At 40.6% G+C, this 26158-nt stretch overlaps 1 protein-coding gene and 1 pseudogene across 1 annotated transcript in view; one reads left to right on the top strand and one right to left on the bottom strand.

Moving 5' to 3' along the window:
- XKR4 (XK related 4) overlaps positions 1 to 26158 on the top strand; it is a 354257-nt gene that overhangs the window by 232597 nt on the left and 95502 nt on the right. The window lies entirely within an intron of this gene.
- LOC132352085 (large ribosomal subunit protein uL4-like) lies at positions 3441 to 5075 on the bottom strand (annotated as a pseudogene).

The following is a 26158-nucleotide window of genomic DNA, read 5'->3' as shown; positions in this document are numbered from 1 at the left end:
CTCAGAGCAGGTATTTACTTTGAATATCGACATACTGTAATTGTCATTTCTAAAAACTAAAAATAACTACCGTGAATAGTAACCCAAATCCTTGCTGAGCAGAGTCAAAGTGAGGTCAACTTAATAAAAAATTCGAAAGTGGCTTACTATGGTATTTTCCTAAATAACTTTTTTTTTTTCTAGGAAGCCACAGACACAGTTACACGATCAGGATTTTCTGACCCGATTCTGATTGGGTGGGTGAATGAGGGAAGCGCCCACAACCAATGAAATAGTTTTCACTATGAAACCTCTTCTCTATGACAAACTTGTGCCATCACAGAGCATACAGTCGAGTCTAGAAATTTTTTACATTCATTGGGCAGCTTGGAGTTAGACTGAGTTTTGAAACAGTCCTTAGACATGGAGGCTAATATTTTCTTGATGACTCAGCAGGAATAAAAAACTGGGATCATTTCCTGTTGACTGAGTTAAGAAAGGGCTTTTTTTCCCACCGTACTGCTCACTCATGCATGGGAGCCTATATGTATGCAATCGGGAGGGATGAGATCCCATCACACTGAGCCAGATGCAAGCAGGAGCAAAAAGGAGCAACTGATTCAATTGGTCTGTAAGCGTTCCTTAGTATAAAACCACATGGAGATTCACTCCCTGAAGCTCACAATGAGCTTCTGATTGCGGAAGGACAGGCCTGCTGAGAGCTGCCTGGGGAAGGTTTTGTCAGCACTTTCATTGTGATTCTAAATTTCCACAGCTTTCCACTCAGCTGTAGAAAAAGTCCGAGAGTCCGTGAGGCTAAGGAGACTCCAAACCTCCAAAACTTTTAAAACATCCATAATATTATCACTTCACACACCTGGACCATTTTATAGGGCGTGAAGTTCTCCAGGGTAGCATTGAAATGTAGGCCTTTCCAGTGTGTAGGCTTCTGCGAAGGCAGGTACTACCAGATTTTTGTTAGCTAAAACACTGAGTTAAAATTCAAATTAAAAAAAATCTAAAACACATCTGCTAGGATGTAAAAAGGCAATAGATATTTTTAACATAGACTTTTGGAATAAATGACTGAGTAAATAAACGTATAGATTTTTAAATTCACAGATTTTTAAAACTCAATGCAGATAAGTGAAGATGCTATTAAAAAAAAGCATTTGAAAAACATTTCATTTTTGAAATGTTTTGTGAGCCCAGAAGAAGACATTTTTTCCAAATTTAAAGATGCTAGGGTATTTTGTGGAAAAGAGGGTACTGGATCTTAAAGAATGAGTGAAATGATTTTGAACGTAGAAATGTTTGGGAGGCAGGTCTGCTGGGCCCTGAGGAGGAAGTCAGAGCATGAGGTGCATGTGCTGTAACACTACCAACTCCCAGAAGTAAGAGGGGAATGATTTGAACTTGATCTTGAAGCTCGAGGGTCCTGAACATCTTTGTCCGTATAAAGTCCAGCAACACATCTCTCAATAATGGACTACAATGTCTTAATTAAGACCTGAATAAAAAACCATCATTATTTATTACATTATTTACTGAACAAACATTTGTTGAGTCCCTATCCATGGCAGGCACTGATTTGAATGCTAGAAGAATGATGACCAAGACCAGTCAGTGAAGCAGAGGAAGTAAGAGAGAAGTGGGATAATCAGAAGAGCACGGTGATATGGTAGCCAAGGCGGTTATTTCAAAAGAGTTGCTCATGAGGGACCAGTCAAGACGAGAACTGAATAGTCTATTAGACTCGGCAATGATGACTTCGCTGTCATCTGGACCAAGCTTAGGAAAGAAGTAAAGATTGCAAATTAGAGGAGGAGAAATCATGGCAGCAAGGTAGAACTTCTCGACTATAAAAGGAAGAAGAAAATCAGTGAAGTGGCTAAGAGGACAAGTTTCAGGAAAGAGACATAAACGTAAGACATAAACCACGTGGTGAAGGGTAGGCTTGAGAAGCAGAACAAAAGCAAAATCTTTGTCTTAGCCAGTTCCTGCTCTCCTACCCTAGTAGTTAACAAAGGTTAGTGTGAGTTAACAAAGGTGACACTACCAGTAGCAGGTAGAGCTGGGACCAGAACCCAGGGCTCAGGGCTCCTCTCATGGATAAAGTACCCCAACGTGGAGACATTCCATCATGAATGATCTTTTACGTTTTCACTCACCTTGTAGCCTTCAGTGTGTTCCTTAACCACACTGAGAATTTGCTTCTCTGATTGAAAAAGAATTTCCTGATCTAAGTGGCCACGTTGTGTTAGAATCACATAAACAATGAAAAGGACCTTAACCTCCTGTCTGCCACTTGGGGGTGTCAAGTGGTCCACGTGGGCCATCTTCTTCCTTCCTTCCTTCCTGTCTTACATGGAGAAGGGGAAGGGCACCCGTAGCGTGTTTCTAAATTTGCTATGGAATGAGGTTTCAAAATTCACATTTTATGTCTCTTTTACATGGATGTAAACCCATTTGAATTCATTTTCCCTAACCTCGGAATTAAATCCGAGCTGCTCTCCCCCCGAGCGCTCTGTGTGGCCTTGGTCACTTCTGCCCTGCACGACCAGTGCCCACCGCCCGTGTTGTGATCTTGACTCTTAACCTCAGAGGTGTCCCAGTAGGGTTTTGAAACCTCAGGGATCTTCCAGCAAATGCCACTTAGACTTTGATCTGTCCACTGACCTATATTTTTAGCATGAAGTACTTTCAGCCTTGACGTTTTTTGAAAGAATATACATTTATGAGGAAAACAAATGTGCATTTTCTTTACATTTTCTAAGCACATCGTCTCCACGCCATTAGACATGGAAACTAATCTTTTTTCCACAAGCTTATTAGCATTCATATTGTAAGTGTTGAGATATTTTCTACAGTCTAAGAAAGCGTAAGATTCCTCTAACTGGTGGTCATATTTTCTTCATTTTTTAATAGACTTTATTTTTTAAAGCAGTTTTAGGTTCACAGCAAAATTGAGGGGAAGGCACGGAGGTTTCCCATATAGTCCCTGCCTCCACAGAGGCATGGCTTTCCCCAGTATCAACATCTCCACCAGATGGTACGTTTGTTACCAGGGATGAACCTATATTGACACATCATTATCACTCAAAATCCATAGTTTACGTGGGGTTCACTCTTGGTGTTGTACACTCTGTGGGTTTGGACAAATGTATAATGACATGTATCCATCATTATAATATCCTACAGAGTATTTTCACTGCCCTAAAGTTCCTACGTGCTCCTCTTGTTCATCCCTCCCTCCCCCCAACCCCTGACAGCCACTGATCTTTTTACTGTCTCCATAGCTTTTCCCTTTGCAAGGTGTCATATAGTTGGAATCATACAGTCTGTAGGCTTCTCAGATAGGCTTCTTTCACTTAAGTCATATGCATTTTTTAAAATCAGGTCTTTATTCAAAATCAGCTGTCCAAAATGATTTGACCTCTATGTAATAAGCAAATTTAAGGTTATACAGCAGCCTTCTTTTCCTCTGTGGTGGGTTTCTTTTCTGCGGGCTTCTTTGCAGCTGTTGGTTTCTTGGTCACTGCAGCCTTTTTTCCCACCAAAGGCTTCTTCTGCTTCTTAATGCCAACAGCCTTCTTTCCTTTCTTTCCCACCACAGACTTCTTTTTTTATTTTATTTTATTTTATTTATTTTTTGCTGTGTTGGGTCTTTGTTTCTGTGCAAGGGCTTTCTCTAGTTGCAGCGAGCGGGGGCCACTCTTCATCGCGGTGCGCGGGCCTCTCACTATCGCGGCCTCTCTTGTTGCGGAGCACAGGCTCCAGACGCGCAGGCTCAGTAGTTGTGGCTCACGGGCCCAGTTGCTCCGCGGCATGTGGGATCTTCCCAGACCAGGGCTCGAACCCGTGTCCCCTGCACTAGCAGGCAGATTCTCAACCACTGCGCCACCAGAGAAGCCCCCCCACCGCAGGCGTCTTGCCTGGAACCCGCTTCTCATCTGATTTGGCTTCTAGTGCTGCTGCCGCCCTGTCCATCCGGATTTTGTGGTACTTGGCCTGGCGAAGAATGGTGTTCCGGCGCATGGTCTTTGCATGTGGCTTTAGCTTCAGCGTGATTCTCAGGCTTTTCGGTGGACTCCTCTTCGGGACTCTGTGATGAATCCTCTCGCGTGGTGCTTGGAGAGCTCTTTGGATCTGTGGGCTTTTCAAGATTCTGCTAAGGTCTGTACCGAGCATCATGTGCACGGGGAGGTTGTAGTTACTCTTGAGGGGAGCAGCTTGACGCCAAGTGCCATGCAGCTCCTCTAACTTGCGGAAAGCACTTTCAGTCCAAATGCAGGAACGTAGCACATGCCCACCAGGAGCAAGTTCCAAAAGGTTCGGTTTGCTCGCATTAAGCAGAGTAATTCCAGGGATGTTTCTGAAGGCCTTGATGACGCGCCCATTACAGATGATGCAGGGTCCCCTGCGCTGGATACGGTGACGGTTTCTCATTTTGCCTTTGCCAGCTCTCATTTGCTGAGAGGCGTAGACCTTTTGGATATCATTCCAGGCTTTAAGTTTCTTCAGAAGCAAAACAGCCTCCTTGGTCTTCTTGTAGCCTTCATCTTTATCTTCAACCACCCAAGGAAGTTCAGGAACTTCCTCAACACGATGACCTTTAGACACGACCAGCACTGGTAACGCCGAGGCAGCTGGTGCAGAGCAGATGGCGTGTCGCTTCGGTGTTGTATTCACTCTGCGGTGCCAGCGTCGCCAGGTCTTGGCTGGCGCAAACATGCGGCCCCCAGGACACATATTTCCAAAAGCGTCCTGACCAGAGTGGTGAGTCCTGCCACCTTGAACCCTGGGAATTCGAGCCACAGCTCTGCCGGTACCCAAGACTCAGCACTGGTTTGATGACCTGCTAATTCACTGACAGCATAGGGCTGTCTGTTGTTTTTGCACAAGTTGGTGTGAACGAAGTTCACAATATCTGGTCGAATGGGAGCCTTGAACACAGCAGGCATAGTGACATTTTTGCCAGATGACTCCCCCGTTTTGCAGTACACTGATATCAGTGGATGAGCACACGCCAGGGCGGGGAGAGGAGAAGGCCACGCTCCTCTCAACTTGGCGGCTCCCACAGGAAAATAAGTCATATGCATTTAAGGTCCCTCCACGTCTCTTCATGGCTTGTGAGCTCTTCTCTTTTTGTGCTGAATAATATTCCACTGTCTGGATGGACCACAGTTTATTTATCCATTCACCTACTGAAGGACATCTTGGTTGCTTCCAAGTTTTGGCAATTATGAATGAAGCTGCTGTAAACATTTGTGTGCAGGTTTTTGTGTGGACATAAATCTTTCAATTCCTTTAGGAAAATATCAAGGATTATATGATAAAAGTATGTTTAGTTTTGTTAAGAAACCACCAAGCTGTCTTCCAGGGAGGCTGTACCATCTTGCATCCCCACCAGCAACGAATGACAATTCCTCACCAGCATTTGATATTATCGGTGTTTTGGATTTTGGCCATTCTAGTAGGTGTATAGTGGTATCTCACTGGTGTTTTAGTTTGCATTTTCTTGATGACATATGATCTGGAGCATCTTTTTTTATGCTTTTTTGCCATCTATATTTCTTCTTTGATGAGGTGTCTGTTAAGGTCTTCCACCCATTTTTTGAGTTGGGTTGTTGTATTTTTTTATTGTTGAGTTTTAAGGGTTCTTTGTATATTTTGAATAATAATCCTTTATCAGATGTCTTTTGCAAATACTTTCTCTCAGTCTGTGGCTTGTCATTTTGTTTTCTTGTTGGTGTTTTTCACAGAGCAGAAGTTTTTCATTTTAATGAAATTCAGCTTATCCATTATTTATTCTATGGATCATGCCTTTGGTGTTGCATCTTAAAAAGTCATCACTATACTCAAGGTCAACTAAATTCTCTCCTATGTTATCTGCTAAGGGTTTTATAGTGTTGCATTTTGCATTTAGTGTGATCCATTTTAAGTTAATTTTTATGAAGTTTATACGGTTTGTGTCTAGATTCCATTTTTCTTGCACGTGGATGTCTAGTTGTTTCAGGACTACTTGTTGGAAAGACTATCTTTTCTCTGCTGGCTTTGCTCCTTTGTCAAACATCAATTGACTACATTTATGTGGGTCTATTCTAGACCTTCCATTCTGTTTTATTAATCTGTTTGTCAATTTTTCACCAGTATCACACTTCTTGATTACTGGAGCTTTATAGAAAATCTTCAAGTTGGGTAGGGTCAGTCCTCCAACTTTGTTCTTCTCCTTCAGTATTATATTGGTTGTACTGGGTCTTTTGCCTCTCCACATGAACTTTAGAATTCATTTATCAATATCCACAAAATTACTTGCTGGGATTTTGATTGGGATTGAATTGAATCTATAGATCAAGTGGGGAAGAGCTGACATCTTGCCAATATTGGGTCTTCTTTTTTTTCTTCCATGAACATGGCATATCTTTCCATTTATTTATTTCTTTGATTTCTTTCATCAGAGTTTTATAGCTTTCTTCATATAGATATTGTACATATTTTGTTAGATGTATACCTTACTATTTCATTTTGGGGGGTGCTAATGCAAATGGTATTTAAGGTAAAGGGCATGACAGACTGCTTCTCAAGTTATAACACAATATTTGAAAGTCATAATGCCTAATGACAATGACACTTGTCTCCAACCTCTACGACCACCCAGAGGATGAGAGAGAGATGCAGCCTGCCTCCTCAAGGAACAGAATAGAGAGAGAGTTCAGATTCAACAGTCTTTGTTGTGATCTTGGCTCCACCACCTAATAACTTTGAGCTGCGGCTCATTTCTCCACTTGTCTGCATCTATTTCTTCATCAGAGGAGTGGGGAAAGCAAGCCCTACCTCATAGGAAAGGCACCTGGAAGAATTTGCTGAGACGTTGTGAAGGACAAATGCCCTGAATCAGACCCAGTATATGGCAGGTACTCAAGAAGCATCCTCTTACATCACGTGGGGAATAGTTAACTCTGATGTTTTGGTACAGACAATGAGAAAACAGATCATTTATAACTAAGGTATCAACCTTACCACCAAGACTGTACTACCAATTCAGGGAATTAGGAATACTACATCACTGCTTCTTCCTGGAAGGAAGGAAGGAAGGAAGGAAGGAAGGTAGAAAAAGTCAACAAACTGAAATATCAAAAGTCAAAGAAAAACACCAGAACTCCATAAGTTCATTGCACCTCCATGCCCCAGCGGTGCCTCAATTCTCCACTTACTTGATGCTTGTCAGGATGTCTAATGCTTTGCCTGCACCTAGTGGATACAGGGGGGGGAAATGTGAAACAGTAATCTGATATTATCAGACCCCGGAAAGGTACTTCTGGAAACACTAATTGGATTTTCTTCAGCCTTTTTTAATTTAGTGCATTCTAGGAGAAGATCACACCTCTCCTAACACTTATAAAGAGAATTTGTGAGCGAGATTGTGCACAAGTAATACCTATTGGATGCTCCAGGCAACGTGTTGCCATGGTACCAATCAGATTTCATCTTCATAGGGGAATAGAAATTAAAACTGACAGTGTTTGAGTGTAACTATTCTTGTTGGTCCCCGTATGCAGTGTGAGGGCTTGAAAAGGGAGGAGGTCTAGTTTTGTTGTTGTTTTCTGGTTTCGAAACAACACTACATTAAAATGAGTACAGTCCAATGAGTTCAGAGAAACAAAGAATCCCCCAAAGGAGCTCATTATTCTTATAAATTTACATTATCAAAGGATGCGGAAAGGCCAAAAAGCAAGTTCTTAATGGTCAGAAGCTGTACTGTCATCTCCCAGCCAGAGAGAGTGAGTTGGTGACTAATGGGGTTCAAATGCAGGATTGATCTGGAAGCCTAATTGGCTATTTTTATGGCTTTAAAATTCTGATCTTGTATTAGAGCTGTAAAACATCCATTGTGCTTTGGGGATCATCTGTGCATTTGGCTCTCATAATAAAAGAAATATTGCAAATTGAGAGACGTAGCCTGCTATGGAGAAAAACAAGAGAAGGATTAACTTGAAATTCAGGAAAGTGGTTGCCCATGGGGATGAGGTGGAGAGAGGAAGGGTGTCAGAGACATCGGTTACATTCACTTTCTTAAGTTGAAGGGTATTTTATTCTTCTTCTTGGAGCTCCACATAGACATTGCGTACATTCACGGTAAAAATGTACTTAAGGAGGTAGAGAGAGAGAATATAGAAGGTGGCAAGTAAGTGAACCGGGGCCGTGGACTCAATTCTTGACTCTTCCGCTAAGTAGCTAAAGGATTAGCGTGTCACCTCGGCTGAGCCTCAGTTTTCTCAGCTTTAAATTAAGGCGTGCTCAACGGTCAGTATATTCCCCTTGGCTTGAAAACGATACAGCTCGATGTTTATCACATGGAATACAATCTCGCTGAATTAGTCATGTTGGGGAAATACTATTTTTCATCATGCAAAAACAACAAATCCAGCAGTGACCATCCAATCATCCGCCCCCGTTTGACTAGCGGAGTCAGTTATTCTCTTATTCCGAGTTGCTATTCCTTGAGTGGAGTTTTGGAGATTCTTTATGCGGCGAGATATTATGAAGTCGGTGATGGCACTGACAGTGTGGGAAAGTCAGTGGTCCTGGCTGGCACTGCATTCCATATTCCTCCTCCGTCTGTCAACTCGTCTTGTCATTCAGAGCTTCTCTGAATGTAAAACAGCAACATCATAAACTCAAGAGGCATTTAATTATTTCATGTTCATGCTGTCAGGTGCTTTGTATTTCCCCCCTCAAATTACCAAAAAAGTAACTATGCTTTTCAGGACTGGGCTAATCCTACCAGCTGGGTTTCAAGGAAATGCTCCTTTTTGGTTTGCAGAATCCAAAAGCCAGAACCATCCTCTTTCCTTATTCTTTCCTCCAGTGTTTATGGCTGCCTAGGCTGGGCCAAGTCCTCTGCTGGCTGCTGGCTCCTACTTAATTTCTCAGAGAACAGACAGGAGGTCTGATTATTATGAATGTGTTCTGGGGCATTGTAGCAAATTTCCCAGGCACTGGTATTTGCTCACACGCATTTAGATTCCAATGTCAGAGGAGGACAGGTAGATTTGGGCTGCTACCCTCCCTTCTGGTTTTGTTTGAGGCTCCAGTGTCAAACGAAGAATCAGGATGCACTTCTGTTGGCTCCGCCCAGCTCGCATCCCGGGCTGGTTTCCCAAGTAGAATCCTGGGCTCTGAAAACTGGGGTAAAGCTCTTAACCTCTCGGAGGTTCTATTTATTTCCGTTGAGATGGGGAACTACCTCAAGTGTTATAATGAACGCTGTGAACACTTATTTTGGTATAACGCACATAAGACACTGAGCTCGAGGCCTGGCACTTAATGTTAACTCAAAAAACATTTCGTCGCCTGATCCGCAAATCACCCCAGCCTAAGCTGCCATATCTGAGGCAGCTGGACAACAGCCCCAAGAGTCCACCCTGTGATCCCTGCAGGGGACATCACAGGCACCTGCTCTCGGCTCTCCCAGCAGAGCACTGAGTTGGGACGGTTTTGGAAAGAGACGCTGCAGGAGACAGTGTTCTGTTAGGTGTTGTCTCAGGTCTGGAAACTCTTTGACAAGGCCTGGGGGTGGGTGACAAAGAAACAAACCAACATGACACTACTTTCCTCTGAGTGCCCAGCCAATCAGGGCTGGGGGAGTTCTCCAGCCCATTTAGACTCTGACAAACCCAGAGGACTCCTGGGACATCACAGAGTTTTCTCTCAGCCCGTAGTCTGTGTTTCAACCATATTTTTGTTCCTTACCTGAGATGAGATCCTGGAAGAGGAGGAAGGTGGCCTTAGAGTCACAGAGGCCTGTGCTCACAGCAGGATCTGCTCCATAAGGTCGTGGTGACAATTCAGTGGGATAATGTATATAAAGCGCCTGTGAGTTTGGTTCTGGTGCGTGTTAAGGTCTCAGACTTGTAATGATAATGATGCTGACAATGAAACCATTGTAATGAAAAAACAAAACAAAACATTTTGTGCGCTTCCTCTTATAGTTCTAACTAAAGAAATTAAATCCACAGTCATGTTTCCAAGGGAAAGCTTCTGTCCTCAGAAGAACTGCCTGCTGCCATCCTGCTCCATTGGTTCTGATGAAAGTCTGACTGAGGGAATCTGATAGCATCCAATTCTCTCAAAGATGTCCAGGCTTCCTGAGGAATAACCAAATTGAAGCACACACTTAAGGGAGGCAATGCAGGACACCAGATGTGGTGTGGCATCTCAGGAAGCAAAAGCAAAAGACCGATGTCATCGAGAGGCTTCTTTGGAGGTGATTTGGCCACTTTCCTTACCCCAGCTCCCTTCAATAAGAGTCCAGAGTAAGGATAAATAAGAAATGTGTGCACAATGTCTATGATAACATGTAGAAGAGTACAAGCCATTCCTATTATAATCAAAATTATCGAGAAAAGACGTGTTCATTCTAAATGTTGAAAGAAAAAAGGAAACCCCTCAGGAAATTAAATCTGAGCCCTGTGACAGTCTTCTGCTTCTGCCAACATCCAGATAATAGCAAAAACACACAATTTAGGTGAACTTTCAGCTGCTGTTATTTTTGTCATTTCCTTCATTCCCAGTTATTTTTAAGGTTTTCAACTTGTTCAGAGAACCATCAAGTGATTTCTTGTGCGGCACGACATGCAAAAGGAGACACTGGGCTTTATCCATTAAATCACCAAAAGGAGAACCCAAGCCCCTAACCACCACCCAGGTGCTCCCAGGACATCCCTCTGTTGCTTCTGCAGAGGTGTCTTTGGTGTCTCTGGCGCCTGCTCTGTGCTTGACACCTACTGTTTATCAACATAGTGACTCTCAACAGAATAGAGGTGATTTATGCATTCGATGAAACAATCCAACTTGATCATCTCTAAACCTAAGGTTCAAAATACGTTAAAACATGTTTATTTCAGTTTAAGAAATGTTTTACTAATATTCCGTTCATCTATTTTGGTGGATCTAATATTGCGTTAACAATTATCCTTTAAAACCATTTCACGTGTAAAAAGAAATTAAATAGTGATGTGTTGAACACCCAACACAAAAGATTTGGCCATACATATTTCATATAGTTAACAAAACCAGATATCAAAAAATCCAAATTTATTAGTCACATTGAAAAAATGGTGATTATTTTCATTTCAAGAAGAAAATATTACAATTATTCTGAATATGATGTATTTCAGATCTCAGCTTACATAGTCTGTCACGTTATTGTTGGTTCCAAATTGTTTTCCTTTGCCTCTTCCTCTTAACCAAGAAATATTTTATTTTCGTTGCCAAGGCAAAGGAAAATAATTGAGAATCAGCAATAAGGTGTCAATCTGTAAATATGACTTCTCTGAGGATACCCAGTAGGTGCTCAAATTAAGGAAAAGTTCCAGTGATTTTGGAACTTTTACACAGCATTATTTCATCAAAGCACTTCCACTCCCATCACACCTCTTCCTCCCCCCACAAGTAGAATCTCTAGTCTTATTCCTGTTTTCCAAATGGGGAGCTGAGGTCCAGAAGGTCAAACATTAAGACTAAGGGGAGATGTCAAATCAGGGTCAGAAAGAGACTTGTGTCTTGTCTTCCACTTATGTTGTGTTTCCTCCAAAAAAAATTTAAATATTATGCAAATTCTAAATATTACTATTAAAGAAAAGAGTTATTCTTTAAATCTTTATAACATTATAATTGGAGATGCCTTTGTCAACTTCTCTCATCCTAAATGGCCAAGAAAGGCAATAATTATTTTTCTGATGCTGAGGTTTGATATTTTAGTAGAAGAACTCAAAGTGTGGCTTGTATTTAACTCTATTCCAACAAGAATATGCAGTCATGAATGGAAGTGATCACTGACCTGGAACGATATTACTCTGAACATGACACGATTACACAAAGTGGCAGCATTTATTTTTAGAGAACCGCTTTTTAAGAGCTGTTGTGAATATATGCCAAAGAATAAAATGCTAGCTACTAGGTTTTGAGAAGCAGAATAAGAGATGATACTGAGTTACTGAGGGGTGATATATTTTGGCTGATATGGCTGAGGCGGTTCGTTTTAGAGTTTATAGCAATAAAGGTGATCAGGTGATTCTTAATGTTGCCAAGAGTACTGCAGTGTAGCCATTAAGGAAGGAGAAAGGGAGGGTGTTGGGAAGGTCAGAACTTCGATTCCCAAAGATTTCAATTAGGTGTTGCTTCCACTGACACTTGCAACAGCCAAAAGGTGGAAAATTAGTTTGTAAAAATCGCTTTGTTACCCAAGGTTGGGTGGGTGCCCAACTAATACCAAGCTTTATCAGCTGGTATTCTGGAGGGAAATCCCATTCATTGACACTTGCTATTTTTTTAGCATCTCTTCTTTTATCACTCAGGACTTTAGGTACGTGGTCTCATTAATTCCCAAAATATTGCAGAGGGTGGGCTGGATGGTGGGGAGAGTGTAGATGTAGATGCCACAGACCAGGACAAATGTTCAGGGGATAAATGAATGCCAAATGCTCAAACCTAAACAGACTGAAAGCAATCCTTCCCCCCAGCCTCCTGTCTGCCTAATCACACCTCTGACCGAACTTCTTCCATATCTCAAGTCTCTGGCATATTTTTTGATCCTCAGTACATCCAGCAAGAGCTACAGGAACTGATTAAGTGCCTAAGGAGGAGAGTAAACCACTTAATCAAGTGGAAGGGAAACCATGAGACCCCTTAGTTTAGGCATTTGATCGAGCAGGAATTTTTGGTTGCATTGTTTTATTTTTTGGTGTGACTGAAACTTATTTTCGGCAAATTAGTACCATGATTTGGAATTTGCTAAGATGATAAGTATTAAATAGTTAACATTTCTGAAATGATTCCCATCTTCCTAATAATTAGAATAATGTTCTCATTGTTTATGTATGAATTTCATTTAACCCCCACCGCCCCGCAGTGGTCTTTGAAGTTCTAACGTTATCCCCATTTTACATAAGAGTGTGACGAGAAGTGAGCCCAAGGAGGACGGCTGTCCCTGTGCACACCATTGGCCATCACTAACCTAGGACCGGGCTGGCAGGCTCGCCTCAAGCCAAGGCTGTGCTTCAGTGGAACCCAGCCGTGTGGCTGACAGGGTCTTGGTGCTCCGGCCGGGTGTCAGGCCTGTGCCTCTGAGATGGGAGAGCCAAGTTCAGGACATTGGTCCACCAGAGACCTCCCGGCTCCATGTAATATCAAACGGCGAGAGCTCTCCCAGAGATCTCCATCTCAATGCTAAGACCCAGCTCCACTCAATGACCAGCAAGCTACAGTGCTGGACACCCCATGCCAAACAACTAGCAAGACAGGAACACAACCCCACCCATTAGCAGAGAGGCTGCCTAAAATCGTAATAAGGTCACAAACACCCCAAAACACACCACTGGACGCAGTCCTGCCCACCAGAAAGACAAGATCCAGCCTCATCCACCAGAACACAGGCACTAGTCCCCTCCACCAGGAAGCCTAAACAAGCCACTGAACCAACCTTAGCCACTCAGGGCAGACACCAAAAATAACGGGAACTACGAACCTGCAGCCTGTGAAAAGGAGACCCCAAACACAGTAAATTAAGCAAAATGAGAAGACAGAGGAACACACAGCAGATGAAGGAGCAAGGTAAAAACCCACCAACCAAACAAATGAAGAGGAAATAGGCAGTCTACCTAAAAAGGAATTCACAGTAATGATAGTAAAGATGATCCAAAATCTTGGAAATAGAATGAAGAAAATACATGAAACGTTTAACAAGGACCTAGAAGAACTAAAGAGAAAACAAACAATGAGGAACAACACAATAAATGAAATTAAAAATTCTCTAGAAGGAATCAATAGCAGAATAACTGAGGCAGAAGAACGGATAAGTGACCTGGAAGATAAAATACTGGAAATAACTACTGCACAGCAGAATAAAGAAAAAAGAATGAAAAGAAGTGAGGACAGTCTTAGAGACCTCTGGGACAACATTAAATGCACCAACATTCGAATTATAGGGGTTCCAGAAGAAGAAGAGAAAAAGAAAGGGACTGAGAAAATATTTGAAGAGATTATAGTTGAAAACTTCCCTAACATGGGAAAGGAAATAGTCAATCAAGTCCAGGAAGCGCAGGGAGTCCACACAGGATAAATCCAAGGAGAAACACGCCAAGACACATATTAATCAAACTATCAAAAATTAAATACAAAGAAAAAATATTAAAAGCAGCAAGGGAAAAACAACAAATAACATACAAGGGAATCCCCATAAGGTTAACAGCTGACCTTTCAGCAGAAACTCTGCAAGCCAGAAGGGAGTGGCAGGACATATTCAAAGTTATGAAAGGGAAAAACCTACAACCAAGAATCCTCTACCCAGCAAGAATCGCATTCAGATTCGACAGAGAAATTAAAACCTTTACAGACAAGCAAAAGCTAAGTGAATTCAGTGCCACCAAACCAGCTTTACAACAAATGCTAAAGGAACTTCTCTAGGCAGTAAACACAAGAGAAGGAAAAGACCTACAATAACAAACCCCAAACAATTAAGAAAATGGTAATAGGGACATACGTATCGATAATTACCTTAAAAGTAAATGGATTAAATGTTCCAACCAAAAGACATAGACTGGCTGAATGGATACAAAAACAAGACCCATATATATACTGTCTACAAGAGACCCACTTCAGACCTAGGGACACATACAGACTGAAAGTGAGGGGATGGAAAAAGATATTCCATGCAAATGGAAATCAAAAGAAAGCTGGAGTAGCAATTCTCATATCAGACAAAATAGACTTTAAAATAAAGATTATTATAAGAGACAAAGAAGGACACTGCATAATGATCAAGGGATCAATCCAAGAAGATATAACAATTGTAAATATTTATGCACCCAACATAGGAGCACCTCAATACATAAGTCAAATGCTAACAGCCATAAAAGGGGAAATCGACAGTAACACAATCATAGTAGGGGACTTTAACACTCCACTTTCACCAATGGACAGATCATCCAAAATAAAAATAAATAAGGAAACACAAGCTTTAAATGATACATTAAACAAGATGGACTTAATTGATATTTATAGGACATTCCATCCCAAAACAACAGAATACACTTTCTTCTCAAGTGCTCGTGGAACATTCTCCGGGATAGATCATATCTTGTGTCACAAATCAAGCCTTGGTAAATTTAAGAAAATTGAAATCGTATCAAGTATCTTTTCCGACCACAACGCTATGAGACTAGATATAAATTACAGGAAAAAATCTGTAAAAAATACAAACACATGGAGGCTAAACAATACACTACTTAATAACCAAGAAATCACTGAAGAAATTAAAGAGGAAATCAAAAACTACTTAGAAACAAATGACAATGAAAACACGATGACCCAAAACCTATGGGATGCAGCAAAAGCAGTTCTGAGGGGGAAGTTTATAGCAATACAATCCTACTTTAAGAAACAAGAAACATCTCAAATAGACAACCTAACCTTACACCTAAAGCAATTAGAGAAAGAAGAACAAAAAAAACTCCAAAGTTAGCAGAAGGAAAGAAATCATAAAGATCAGATCAGAAATAAATGAAAAAGAAATGAAGGAAACAATAGCAAAGATCAATAAAACTAAAAGCTGGTTCTTTGAGAAGATAAACAAAATTGATAAACCATTAGCCAGACTCATCAAGAAAAAAAGGGAGAAGACTCAAATCAATAAAATTAGAAATGAAAAAGGAGAAGTAACAACTGACACTGCAGAAATACAAAGGATCATGAGAGATTACTACAAGCAACTCTATGCCAATAAAATGGACAACCTGGAAGAAATGGACAAATTCTTAGAAAAGCACAACCTTCCGAGACGGAACCAGGAAGAAATAGAAAATATAAGCAGACCAATCACAAGCACCGAAATTGAGACTGTGATTAAAAATCTTCCAACAAACGAAAGCCCAGGACCAGATGGCTTCACAGGCAAATTCTGTCAAACATTTGGAGAAGAGTTAACACCTATCCTTCTCAAACTCTTCCAAAATATAGCAGATGGAGGACCACTCCCAAACTCATTCTACAAGGCCACCATCACCCTGAAACCAACCAGACAAAGTTGTCACAAAGAAAGAAAACTACAGGCCAATATCACTGATGAATATAGATGCAAAAATCCTCAACAAAATACTAGCAAACAGAATCCAACAGCACATTAAAAGGATCATACACCATGATCAAGTGGAGTTTATCCCAGGAATGCAAGGATTCTTCAATATATGCAAATCAATCAATGTGATAAACCATATTAACCAATTGAAGGAGAAAAACCATATGATCAACTCAATAGATGCAGAAAAAGCTTTCAACAAAATTCAACACCCATTTATGATAAAAACCCTCCAGAAAGTAGGCATAGAGGGAACCTACATCAACATAATAAAGGCCATATGTGACAAACCCACAACCAACATCGTTCTCAATGGTGAAAAGCTAAAACCATTTCCTCTAAGATCAGGAACAAGACAAGATTGCCCATTCTCACCACTATTATTCAACATAGTTTTGGAATTTTTAGCTACAGCAATCAGAGAAGAAAAAGAAATGAATTCAAATTGGAAAAGAAGAAGTAAAGCTGTCACTGTTTGCAGATGACATGATACAATACATAGAGAATCTACAAGAAAACTACTAGAGCTAATCAATGAATTTAGTAAAGTAGCAAGATACAAAATTAATGCACAGAAATCTCTTGCATTCCTATACACTAATGATGAAAAATCTGAAAGAGAAGTTAAGGAAACACGCCCATTTACCATTGCAACAAAAAGAATAAAATACCTAGGAATAAACCTACCTAAGGAGACAAAAGACCTGTATTCAGAAAACTATAAGACTCTGATGAAAGAAATTAAAGATGATTCAAACAGATGGAGAGATATACCATGTTCTTGGATTGGAAGAATCAACATTGTGAAAATGACTATACTACCCAAAGCAATCTACAGATTCAGTGCAATCCCTATCAAACTACCACTGGCATCTTTCACAGAACTAGAACAAAAAAATTCACAATTTGTATGGAGACACAAAAGACCCCAAATAGCCAAAGCAGTTTTGAGAAAGAAAAATGAAGCTGGAGGAATCAGGCTCCCTGACTTCAGAGTCTACTACAAAGCTACAGTAATCAAGACAGTATGCTACAGGCACAAAAACAGAAATATAGATCAATGGAACAGGATAGAAAGCCCAGAGATAAACCCATGCACCTACGGTCACCTTATCTTTGATAAAGGAGGCAAGAATATACATTGGAGAAAAGACAGCCTCTTCAATAAGTGGTGCTAGGAAAACTGGACAGCTACATGTAAAAGAATAAAATTAGAGCACTCCCTAACACCATACACAAAAATAAATTCAAAATGGATTAAAGACCTAAATGTAAGGCCAGACACGATAAAACTCTTAGAGGAAAACATAGGCAGAAGGCAGAACACTCTATGACATAAATCACAGCAAGATCCTTTTTGACCCACCTCCTAGAGAAATGGAAATAAAAACAAAAGTAAACAAATGGGACCTAATGAAACTTAAAAGCTTTTGCACAACAAAGGAAACCATAAACAAGACGAAAAGACAACCCTCGGAATGGGAGAACATATTTGCAAATGAAGCAACTGACAAAGGATTAATCTCCAAAACATACAAGCAACTCATGCAGCTCAATATCAAAAAACAAACAACCCAATCCAAAAATGGGCAGAAGACCTAAATAGACATTTCTCCAAAGAAGATATACAGATTGCCAACAAACACATGAAAGGATGCTCAACATCACTAATCATTAGAGAAATGCAAATCAAAACTATAATGAGTTATCACCTCACACCGGTCAGAATGGCCATCATCAAAAAATCTACAAACAATGAATGCTGGAGAGGGTGTGGAGAAAAGGGAACCCTCTTGCACTGTTGGTGGGAATGTAAATTGATACAGCCACTATGGAAAACAGTATGGAGGGTCCTTGAAAAACTAAAAATAGAACTACCATATGACCCAGCAATCCCACTACTGGGCATATACCCTGAGAAAACCATAATTTAAAAAGAGTCATGTACCACAATGTTCATTGCAGCTCTATTTACAGTAGCCAGGACATGGAAACAACCTAAGTGTCCATCAACAGATGAATGGATAAAAAAGATGTGGGACATATATACAATGGAATATTACTCAGCCATAAACGAAACGAATTGAGTTATTTGTAGTGAGGTGGATGGACCTAGAGTCTGTCATACAGAGTGAAGTAAGTCAGAAAGAGAAAAACAAATACCATATGCTAACACACATATATGGAATCTAAAAAAAAAAAAAAAGGTTCTGAAGAATCTAGGGGCAGGACAGGAATAAAGATGCAGACGTAGAGAATGGACTTGAGGACGGGGGAGGGGGAAGGGTAAACTGGGACGAAGTGAGAGAGTGGCATGGACATATAAACACTGCCAAATGTAAAATAGATAGCTAGTGGGAAGCAGCTGCATAGCACAGGGAGATCAGCTCAGTGCTTTGTGACCACCTAGATGGGTGGGATAGGGAGAGTGGGAGGGAGACGCAAGAGGGAGGGGATATGAGGATATATGTATACATATAGCTGATTCACTTTGTTATAAAGCAGAAACTAACACACCATTGTAAAGCAATTATACTCCAATAAAGATGTTAAAAAAAAAAAGTGTGATGAGACTATCGGGCAGGTACTTTATTATCCCAATGTCACTTAAAAGGAAACAGAGCTGCAGAAAAATAACTTGTCTAAGGTCATGGGAAGAAAAAAGGATTCAAATGTAGGCAATCTGACCGCAGAAATGGCACACGTACCCACTCCTCTATACTACAAACCGTATTCACCGTTAATTGTCTCCCATTCTGTCTTATATTTTAATGTACATTTAGTGAAGGGAGGAGTCGAATTAGAATCCTGAGCCTATTCCGCACGTCTCCCTTGTGAATCATCACCGGTGTTCCCGCATCATTTGAGGACAAGCTGCAGAAAGTGCAACATCGCAGGGGAGAACTTTTCAAGAGGAGAAAGGGCATATGTCAGAGCACAGGGCAGGAGGGCGTGTTTCGGGAACAGCAACTTGCTCTCCGTGCCTGGAAGTGACCAGTGGGGTTGTTGATGGGAAGTTGTAGGCTAAGCTTGGAAGAGCCACTTGGAGTCAGATCTTCAGGCAGAAAAACCATTCAGGGAAAATACTTTTCCACTTCTCTGGGGGACAAGGAAGTGTACCTTGGGAAAACTGGGTAAGATATCAAGTGTGTTATTTTATATTACTTCATTGGCTGTGTTTAACTTGTCAGGTCATGGTTAGAGCAAGAACGGCTGCAGGGTCAAAGCAAAAAAGTCCTAGAAATAGTAGCCTTGTAACTTACCATTTAGCTACTGAAATATTTTTACCAAGGCAGAAAATAATAGCCAAAGATAGGATGAGAAATGGCAATTCCAGGTGAGGACTCTGGGCTTTTTACTTTGTTTTTAACTAAATCATTGGACAGAATGACTAAAGGAGTTAAATTTATTCTGACTGGAGGAGAAGAATCCTTGAAAATAAGGAGGTGGCAAAACACCTTGGAGACATTTACCTACAAATTAGTAAGCAGGGAATTAGGCATAATGACAGTAAATACAGGCTGTGAAGAAACTCAATCGAAGCCAATAGCAGAGAGTGAGTGCAAGGTGCCTCTGAAAGCATCCCTCAGCCCACACGAGGTGTGTTTATAAGGTAGTAAGCCTGATTCTTTAGCAAATATACCCAACTTACAAATTTCAAATAATTATTATCACCTCCTAAACAGATTCCATGGGTAAGCTTAGTGAATTATCCTCATGGCTGGAAATACACCAGGGACTACTCTTTGAGAATCGCCATCATGGCTGGTGGCCATTCTTTTCAATGTCCTTAATACAACAAATAGTATATTTTTTTTCTTTGAGAGTAGGTGTGAGTTTTGGAGAATGTAAACAAAATTTACAGAATTAAGTGTAGTAAAGAAGGGTGCTCTAAATTTGCAATACGCTGTAGGGGCAACCAGGAAGTGATTATTATAAAGAAAGAGATAGGTGTTATTGACTAAAAGCCCTTTTATTGGAAACCCTTCCCGATGTCTGGCCAACTCTTCCTGCATTTCCCGTCACACCATACTTGAGAAGAGATTATTCAAATGTTACCTCTTTGCTGTGAAGTTGTCTCTGACCCTCAGTAGAACTTGGAACACACATCCGCTGGCAGGTACCTTACTTTTCCCTTCTTCACTAAGCTGTATGCTTCCTGTAGTCAAGAATCGTGTTTTATCTTTGTACCTATAGCTTCTACAGAGTACCTAGTACTTAATAAGTACTCAATAAATATTTGTTGAGTAAGTGAGTGAAACAAGCTAATTCCAGAGAATGTCAAGCAAAGTAACATCACAGAAGAGAGGAGATAGAACAGCCTTCTAAAAAAATTGCTTTGAAAAATCAATAATTCTAGCTTAGATGTGTACAGTTTTGTATATCTGTTTAAAAATAGTTCCTAATTAGTCTCGCCTTTTAGAAAATATATAATGTGATGACTCATGTGTATATTATGCTTAACCCTTTAGACAAGAGGAGAGACATTTTACATTTTATTGTACCAACCGAAAGAATCCAAAAAAAGCTGGTAGTGAATGTGATAGAAACAAAAACGTATTCTGTGCCTTCAAATTCTGTGTGCTGCCTGTTTTTCTCTGTTAATTGTTTAGCTATTTCATATGTACAATATTTTTTAATTCTTATAAATCCATTTTATTTAATGCATATATAAAGAGACTCAAAACAGAACAGCTACTGTCTGAAATAGAATATACCCATGCTGAATGAAATATCAAGACATCGAAACAGTCATCATTTTCTAGGACTACAATACAGCAAATGATCACCAGCATGAAGCATCCATTCATACCAAATGTAGTAACATTCAAATGCACAGGGACCCTTCCTGGATCAGGGTGTGTATTACATCTCCACTTGTTGGGAGTCCACTGGGCCTCCTCTCACCTGTCCCAGTGAACCTGCTCCAGGCATGACCTCCACATGATGCACAGAGCCCAGCAGTCCAGCTGGGAGCGGAGGTGCTGAGTGACGCCAACAGCCTGCCCTCCTAGGGTGAAACTGAGGGTCTAGACCGAGAGAGATACAGGGAGCGGGAGCCCCACCCTCATGGCCACACCCACCCAGAGTAGAGCTTCCGTCACCCTGAGCTGGGGGAGGGGAGGAGTAAGGTGAGTGGGTCCTGGCTCAGTGGAACAGGGTCTGGCTGTTCTTACAGAGATTTAGCAGATGTTCTTGAATAAATGTTTCTCCATTTGATATCGTCCTTTAGGACAATTTTCAGAGATTTTGGGTCTTTTCTTTTTTAAATAATTTTCAGCAGTTAAAGGGTTGTTTCACTGGAGAGAGGGTCTACCTAGCTCTTAACTCTTCCATTTAGGGAGTCAACCTTGCCTTAAATTCTTTTAAATTCTTACAAGCATGGCAATCTGAATATTTACCTTCTTTTCATGATAGGATCAGAAGGGTGTCATTTAATATTAATCAATATGTCGCTTTATAACTTTTCATACACATGTTCAGGCATCTCAATGAGATAATTTCCTTTAAGGTCAAATGTATATATCTTATTCTTATGGGCACATTCTCAATTCTGGAATAAAAAAGAGCAGTCTTTTGCTCTTAAATTTTGCATAGTGTCATGCTTCTCCAGCCATGTCTACCTCATAGGACAATGGAGAATAATAGGTCCTGTTAATCCCATATCAAGCTCTAGCAACCTCAGATTGCACCCAGGAATTTAATAGCAGTAATTGATTTCCACTGATGATCTCACCACTAAGATCTCTGTTGTGAGCTGAATTGTGACACCCCCAAATTCACGTTGACATCCAAACCCCTAGTCCCTCAGGATGTGACCTTATTTAAAAATAAGAGTGTTCCAGATGTAATTAGTCAAGATGACATCATTAGGGTGAGACCTAACCCAGTATTACTGGTCTACTTCTAAAAAGGGGAAATTTGGACACAGATACACAGACACTCAGACACACCACACACACGCACGCACACACACACACACGGACACCACCATGTGAGGATGGGAATTATGCTGCCACAAGCCAGGGAACCATCAGAAGCTGGGAGACCTGGGACAGATCCTTCCCTCGGACCTTCAGGGGGAGTACACCTCTGCCAACACCTTAGTCTCCAACCTGTAGCCTCTAGAACTGTGAGACAATAGATATCTGTTGTTTAAGCCACTCAGTTTGTGGTGCTTTGTTACAGAGGCCCTAGCAAACTAATACAATCTTCCTACTGATGGAAAACGATTTCTTGCTTGCTAGTATGTTACTCCAGTCACCTGCAACTTACTCAGAATTTATGTAATGTTCAGAAGACCTGAGATTTTTATAAAATCGACCCTTTAAAAGAAAGAGCCGTAGGGGGGGATGGATAATTTGGGAGATTGGGATTGACATATACACACTACAGTATATAAAAAAGATAACAAATAAGGACCTACTGTATAGAACAGGGAACTCTACTCAATACTCTGTAATGACCTATATGGGAATAGAATCTAAAAATGAGTGGGTATATGTATATGTATAACAGATTCACTTTTCTGTACACCAGAAACTAACACAACATTGTAAATCAACTACAATAAAAATTAATTTTTTAAATTATTATTTTATTTTATTATTTATTTATTTATTTATCTTTTTGGCTGTGTTGGGTCTTCGTCTCTGTGCGAGGGCTTCCTCTAGTTGCGACGAGCGGGGGCCACTCTTCATTGCGGTGCGCGGGCCTCTCACTGTCGCGGCCTCTCTTGTTGCGGAGCACAAGCTCCAGACGCGCAGGCTCAGTAGCTGTGGCTCACGGGCCCAGTTGCTCCACGGCATGTGGGATCTTCCCAGACCAGGGCTCGAACCCGTGTCCCCTGCATTGGCAGGCAGATTCTCAACCACTGCGCCACCAGGGAGGCCCTAAAAGTTAATTTTAAAATAAATAAATAAAATAAAATTTGACATGCAAAAAAATAAATAAGGAAAAATAAAATAAAAAGCCATGTAAGAGGAAGACTACCTAGCGGCTAATGAATACTGTCAAGTCTCCTGGAATCTGACAAAATGTATTGGACGAAGTGCCTTTAACGTGAAATTTCTGAGGGAAAATGGAATAAGTCAACTGGCAAGCAGTAAAGAAAGAACATGAATACTCTATTCAAGTGAGAAACTTAAAATCAGTGCTAGATTTTATCTCCTGCAGCGTCTACTCCAGGGTTTCACAATCATTTTCTCATTTAACACATATGTATTGAGTGCCTCTCGTTTGCCAGGCTCTTCTCGTCCTAGTGCTTATTATTTAGTATCTGTTGAAACAAAGTGAAGCCGTAAGCCTGTCTTCAAGTCCCTGGCAGCCCACTCTCGTCTTGCAGAGTTCCTGCTCCTTCTGTGGAAACAGATCCATGAGCTCAGGTTGCTAGAACCTGCTAGAACCCATACCTGTAATATTTCTCTTTCTCTCCGTCTGCCCAAGGCTCACTGGCAAAGTCCCTGCGGGGGGTGGTTTCTGTGCTCTGACTGTTATGTGCAAGCTGTACCGGGGCCTCTTCAGTGACCCCTGAACCCAGGGGAAAATGCTAAGGGAAAGAACTAAATTTTGACAAATGGAAACTGGCCTGTGGTTGTCTCAATTTCCAGTAAGGTTGCCCATAGGTAGGTCAAGAGATAAATTTGACAACTCATTTGTGAGCGTGTGGAGGCTTCCGGCTGAGGTACACTTAAAAACAAAAAGAAAAATCTAAAAAAAAAAGAAAGAAAAATCTTTCTTCCTCCCATTAACTTCTTGCCTTTGTGCTTCTAGCAATGCTTTTGTGAATCACACTAAAACACTGAGGAAGTTAGGTTAATGGTATCATGTGTCCATTTCAATGTAAAGTTTATGATTAGCTGTATAAGCCTTAATAATAAATATAATTTTTACACCAAAAAGAAATTAGTCTTCGTCCTGTATCATTTGCTGTCACGTTAGAGAATTCTGAGAAGGTTTTTTCACAAAGTAAGCACTGCATTTTTGTTCCATCAACATACATTATAGTTTGCATCAAATGATTATTTTCCTCAACGTATAGGAGATCCTGATGTTGTAAAACAGTCTTTGGAACTTTCTCCTTCTGTCTGAATAAGTTTAGACTGTGGGGATGGAGAGGAGATTCCTGTTTCACTAAAGCTCAGGGCTCTGCACACAAGTTATTATTTGAATCACTTTCCCACGTATTGATTTTCAAAACATCGTTTTGCTTTCTCCTGCTGGTCTTCTCCATACACCAGCTTCTGGCCCTAAGCCACCTGGAGCTGGCTGCTTCCCCAGGGCCACAGTGGTGACCTTGACAATGAGTTGGCTCCTTGTGTATTGCCAGGTGCACTGAGAGATTTAATTATCTGAGGGAGCCTCCCAACAGATTATAGAAAAAACTTGGAAGTCCTTCTCATGTTTTTCCTTTCTTGCTACCAAATTTTTAAATCTAAAAATACATTTGAGTTCCCAAATTGGCAGGTTACATGGTGAGTTTGATTAAGTGCTTTACTCTAAAACACCCCAAAAGTTTGATAACATTCTCTGTGGGCATATGAATCATGCAAAAATGACTTGCCTCCCTTACAATAAGAGCAACTACAGTGAGATATTCTTTCTTATAATATTGACAAGAATCCAAATGTTTGACAATCTTCTCTGTTGGGGACACTGTGGAGAAACAGGAGCCCCCATGCATCAATGATGGGGTGTACAGTGATTGAACAATATCTAACAAAGTTTATCCTTGCACCGTCCTTGACCCAGCAAACCCACTTCTTAGAATCTACCCTGAGATACGCCTCCAAAATATGAAACAATGTTTAACAGGTTTATTCATTACAGTATTACTAAAAATAATAAAAATTGGAATCAGCCCAAATGTCCATTAATAAAGGACTGGTTGAAAAAATTATGATATAACTACACAGTGGGCTCCTGTTCAAAAAGAATTTCAGTTCATAAATCTGGAAAGAATGACAGAAAGAGAAAAATCATCATTTTGAAACTCCAAAGGAAATAATGGCTTCAGCAAGGATCATTCACGGATGAAGCCATGTGAGAAAAGATCGATGGAAAAAGTCATAACGTAGAGATCAGACTGTCTTAGCATCATAGAAAGTGGACAGCCAGACCTAGTGTATCTTCCTAAATGAAGCAACATGAAAGACTCACCACCACTTCCTCTCCAGAAAAGAAGGAAAATGTTATCGAGTTAACACCACAAGGAATCAAACAGAAAATTCTAAATTATGGGAATTCTAAAGCGTAACTGGTCTTCTGAAGTAAGGATGGAATGACGAATGGAATACACTTCTGGGAGAAGAAAGAAAAGGAAGGAAGGAAGGGAGGGAGGGAAACAGATGAAGCAAACGTGGCAAAATATTAATAATAGTTGAAGTCATGCAGTGATATGCGGAGGTTTATCGTACTAGTCCTTCCACTATTGTTTTGTTTGAAACTTTTCTTAATGAAAAATAAGAAAATGTTTAGTCTTATGATACATAGAAACCCTGGATCAGCTTGGCTTGCTCTGCTGTCTGCAATATCCAACCCAGCTGCAGATGACAGTATACCTGACAGTGATGTCCACTTGACTCCTAGTTTCAGGTGAACATCCAAAGCATAGAAGTTGGGTTGATAATAATAAACAAACATTCCTTTTAAAGAGATTGAACTCTCTTGAAGCACTAGCCATAAAACATAGCTTAACTGGTAACATAGGACAAATGCAAGAAATAGACATAAGAAAAGGACAAAAACAACATCTCAGTTTGATAGCCAAGATACAAGACTAGACTGCTTTTCTGAAACCTGAAAGAATCCCATTGTCAGTGCCCTTCTAAGCAAAAGAAAACCAACAAAGATTTTACATTCACTGATAATTTTAACTAGTTTCCCCTTCATTCACTCTCCCTTCTGACTGCATAAATGTGGATAGAAGAATGAAGACATGGTCCATGCCTGCAAGATGCTTACTGCCCGTAAGGTATTTAGACATCGGCATAACTTAAGTATAGGAGGTCCTTACTATTTGAAGAAAATTGATGCTAGAAA

The sequence above is a fragment of the Balaenoptera ricei genome, chromosome 17, assembly GCF_028023285.1.
Source record: "Balaenoptera ricei isolate mBalRic1 chromosome 17, mBalRic1.hap2, whole genome shotgun sequence".
Lineage (NCBI taxonomy): Eukaryota > Metazoa > Chordata > Mammalia > Artiodactyla > Balaenopteridae > Balaenoptera > Balaenoptera ricei.
The sequence above is the reverse complement of the archived record's forward strand: the minus strand, read 5'-3'. Positions and strand labels throughout refer to the sequence as shown.